Below are 5359 nucleotides of genomic sequence, written 5' to 3'. Positions count from 1 at the left end.
AAAACGCATTTCATGATTCGGGAACTTACTACACACTTATAATATGCCGTTTCGTAGGTAATTACGCATACAATACAAATAAACACTTACCAACAATGTCTCATAGCATTCAATGCATCAAAAGTTCATATTAAATGCTATCAAACCCTAACCAAGAATCATGAATTCAACATTTATGTTAATGAAGTTTTTACAAGTCAACCTACATACCAAAACGAAGCTAATGATGCTAGTAACACATTTAACACAATATCATTAACATCTAACAACATTAAATCGCCCAAAACTCAAGATTAAACACACCCATTTTCAAGTTCATGCTAGTTTATGCAAAATAACAAGATCAAGCAAATAAATCACATATTCATGTTAGACTCGAGCCATAGACACTAACTAACACACTTTTAAGTTTAAAGTTCTAATTTATGAAAATTAGAGATTTTGAAAAGCTTACCCCAAGCTATGAAATTGGTACCAAAATGTAGAGGATGAAGAGAGGATTTTAAAAGTACAATTTGTTTTGATGTTAGCTTCCTAGATCGGATTTAGATGATGAATCTTTGATTTGGGTGTTTGAGAGCAAAAAGTGGAAGTATCGAGTTGGGGAGGTGAATGAGTGGAGGAGGATGGGGCTTGACTAGTTGACCTAGTCAACTAGTTTGGCCCCTTGGCGAGTTTAGTCCCTCGAGTTTTAAAGCGGGTGCGTAAATTAACCAAACGAATTACCTTAAATGCGCTAGAGTAAACAAGAGATGTTATAATTAATAACGGACTTTAAAATAAATAAACGGAAAGTAAACGGAAAAATACGAGTAGTTACATTACCTACTCCATAAAAGAAATTTTGTCCCGAAATTTAGGTAGATGTAGTAGGCGTTGCTTCCCTATCGGGATCTTGCGTTGCCAACTCTACAAATAAGTGAGGATACTTTCTTTGCATTTGATCTTGTCTTTCCCAAGTAAACTCGGGTCCTATTTTGGCATTCTAACGGATTTTGACAATCAGGATTTTACTTTGTTTTAGCGTCTTGACGGAGTGGTCGACAATTTCAACCGGTTCTTTCATGAAATGAAGTTTGTCATTGATAGTAAGCTCTTCGAGAGGGATGACGAGTTCGGGTTCGGCAAGGCACTTCTTCAAGTTTGATACATGGAAATTAGGATGAACGGAGCTCAATTGGGTCGGAAGATCTAATCGGTAAGCAACGGGTCCAATACGCTCCAAGATTTCAACAGGACCGATATATCGCGGATTTAGTTTTCCTCGTTTCCCGAAACGGATTACACCTTTCCAAGGTGCGACTTTTAACATTACGCGGTCACCCACTTGGAATTCGAGATCCTTACATCTAATGTTGGCATAGCACTTTTGACGACTACGGGCTGTCCTGAGCCTTTCTCGGATTTGGATGATCTTCTCGGTTGTTTCGTGGATGATTTCGGGTCCGGTGATTTGCTTGTCACCTACTTCGGCCCAACAAATAGGAGAACGACATTTGCGGCCATATAACGCTTCGAAAGGTGCGGCGTTAATACTCGCGTGATGTGAAGACCCGTCCTAATCCATCCGGACGAAGTCCATATCGATTATAAACGATTCATAACAGTTGATTACATCACGAGGTACTTGACCTCTATATGATACATTTTACAAACATTGCATTCGTTTTTGAAAAGACAATCTTTCATTACATCAAAAGTTGACGGCAGGCATACCATTTCATAATATATCTAACTATAATTGTCTTAATAATAATCTTGATGAACGCGACGACTTGAATGCAACGTCTTTTGAAATATGTCATGAATGATTCCAAGTAATATCTCTAAAATGAGCAAATGCACAGCGAAAGATTTCTTTCATACCTGAGAATAAACATGCTTTCAAGTGTCAACCAAAAGGTTGGTGAGTTCATTAGTTTAACATAAATAATCATTTCATAATTTTAATAGACCACAAGATTTCATATTTCCATTTCTCATAAACATACGTCCCATGCATAGAGACAAAAATATCATTCATACGGATTAAACACCTGGTAACCGACATTCACAATATACATATAAGAATATCCCCATCATTCCGGGATCCTCCTTCAGACATGATATAAATTTCGAAGTACTAAAGCATCCGGTACTTTGAATGGGGCTTGTTGGGCCCGATAGATCTATCTTTGGAGTTCGCGCCAATTAGGGTGTCTGTTCCCTAATTCTTAGATTACCAGACTTAATAAAAAGGGGCATATTCGGTTTAATAATCCAACCATAGAATGTAGTTTTAAGTACTTGTGTCTATTTCGTAAAACAGTTATAAAAACATCGCATGTATTCTCAGTCCCAAAAATATATATTTCAAAAGCATTTAAAAAGGGATTAATGAAAACTCACGCATATAAATATTGTAAAACAGTTAATAAAGCATTTGCATGTATTCTCTGTCCAAAAATGTAAAGAGTAAAAAGGGAGCAAATAAAACTCACCATACTGTATTTTGTAGTAAAAATACATATGACGACAATGAATAACTGAACAATGCAAGGTTGGCCTCGGATTCACGAACCTATATCAGTTGTATATTTATTAACACGTATAATTGTAATCGAATAAATTTACATATTATTATAATTGTTATTTTAGTAATTTATATGATTTATTAATAACTTAATTAACTATTTTTATTTTATATACATTAGATACATAATTAGTATTTATTACAAAAATATTAATATAGTTGTGTTATATGTATTAAATATATATATATTTATGTTTGTATTTCATTTGTTTATCAAAACAGTAGTTCTATTATACTAAGTTAATATTAGTAAAAATAATGATATTAACATTAATAATATACATATGTTAATAATAACCTTATTAGTGATAATAACAATGATATTAATAATAATACTTGTAAAAATATTAATGTTACTGTTTATGATAGTTATTAATGATTTACTAATAATAATAATGATAATAATTAATATTAACAACATTATCAATAATAATAATAATAATAATAATAATAGTAATAATAATAATAATAATAATAATAATAATAATAATAATAATAATAATAATAACAATAATAATAATAATAATAAAGTTACAACCTTTGAAGAGAAGATCAATAAAAAGAACACCCACGCCAGGACTCGAACCCGTGACCTCCCGCTCATGCACAAACACCCCTTACCACTCCTCCATTATCGATTTTCTGATAATATATCCAACCCGATTATATTTAATCCTACTATTTTGTTTCCCATTTTCTCCTTTATCTTCTTCAAAACATCATATGTTTTATCATATTATTAACCATATCTTAATCATAACTATGATCATATCATAACCAAATCATAATCATAACCATGTTCATCACAATCGTATATATTTTCACCATCGTCATTAACAAACCCGTTTCGTTTATCCTCATCATCGTTCTTCCGAATTTACCATCTTAATCGTGATTGTAACCTAACCATTATCCTAATGACATCATCTCCTATCATTTTAACATTTATCTTGATCACCATTTTATATCATCATCGTCTTCTCAATCTTGTATCATCTCATCTTCCTCAAATCACCGTCGTCATCATTTTTCTTATCATTATCTAGCTCCATCTTCATCATCATCGTCGCATATAAAATAGAAAGAAAATAACGGTAGGAGTACAAACAGATTTTTGGTTAAATAACCATTGAAACAGAAATTTCGAGCAGCTGCAGCTGCTTTGTGAACCGAAACAGAATCAACACATAACTTGGTTGTTGTTGGACTTGTGATCATGTTCGTGGGCTTGTATTGGTCCATGTTGCAACGAATGGCCCATGAATGGCCCGAATAATTTTCACATGCACATTAATTAAATAACTCATTTAGTTGTGCATGATTTAGGGATGTCGGCAGTAAAGAGGTGGGGTCTTCATCACCCATTCATATGATTTTTGCTTTCAAGGTTTTAAAATAGAACATGCTGGCACCTTTTAAAAATAAAAACGTTGAGTATGTTTGTAAAATTGTTGTCCACTTACCCCACTAGCAAGGAAAAAAACGTCCCTTTGAAATAAACAAGTCTATCCATGTGCAACAGGTGTCCCGCTTTTTCTTTTGATAATGCGTTTATAAAGAATCCTCTAATACCCAATGGCTAGTAGCTATTACGTAAAAAAATAATGTATGGTGGTCATTCACGTCCCATAAACGAGAAACATATGTGGAAGAATATAGATGGAAGTAACGAATATTTATAGTAACAGCAATTTCTGTAGAATTCGAACAGAACAGTTGTAGTAGCAGGAACAAGGTAAGAGGAGAAAAGGAAATATAAAAGGTAGTGATTTTTTTTGTTATAGAGATGATTACCGTGGTGGTTTAATGAAGAAAGGAGAGAGATGGTTAGAGAGAGAGAGTATGGTTGTGAAGATGGCGGTGGAAGTGGTGGTGTTCGTTGGTGGTTCATGTTGGAGGTTAGGTTCTTGATCGATTTATAAGGTGTATTGGGTTGAGTTTTTGTTTTGAAGTACGCGTTGATAACAGCAAACATGAAATATCGAATGAGGTGGTGATCGATTGTACAAGGTAAAGAAGAAAGGGAATATTAAGAAAGGTATGTACACAAATTTGGTTGATGAGTTTGTGTTGTATTTTGTTTTCTTCATCTTTATAAGTGTGTGTTTATTATAAAATGTATACTAGTAGATTGAACGAGATTGAAAGGAACTTGTAACAATCTATTGAATGATTTGGGTATTAATAAAGATTGTTTTGTAGCGATCCTGGTGTCGACAGATTGATTTACTCAGAAAGGAGAAAGAGACGTGAAACATATGAAGAGAAAGAAATCCTTTAATCTCTAACAGAATTTGTTTTGTTCCTGTGGTGGAAACTTTGATTTGTACAATTAGAATCAATTATCTATAGTTGGAAAATGATGTGAAACAGATTTTGGTTTTGTACTGTGGTTCAATTTGTTTTCTACTTAATTCAGAGACAGAAACAAAAATTTCAAACAGATTGATCGAGACCCAAAACTGATTCGTACAAGCTTTGTGTGATTTTTATAGTTTATAACAATAATACAACTAATTAATAAACCTATTATTAATAATAATAAATATAATAGTAATTAATAATAAATAATAAATAAATAAATAAAATATAAGAATGATACAAATTATATTATTGATAATAATAATAATTGTACCTTGTATTATTTCCTACTAGTAATAACTATAAAAATTATAATGATATTAATAATATTGTAAAAAAAATAAAAAATAATACTATGATAAGAATAATCATAATAATACAAATAATGATGTAACCAATTACTTGTAACACTTTTTATGTTGATAT

Source organism: Rutidosis leptorrhynchoides, chromosome 11, assembly GCF_046630445.1.
Source record: "Rutidosis leptorrhynchoides isolate AG116_Rl617_1_P2 chromosome 11, CSIRO_AGI_Rlap_v1, whole genome shotgun sequence".
Classification (NCBI taxonomy): Eukaryota; Viridiplantae; Streptophyta; class Magnoliopsida; order Asterales; family Asteraceae; genus Rutidosis; species Rutidosis leptorrhynchoides.
Note: the sequence above shows the minus strand (reverse complement) of the source record.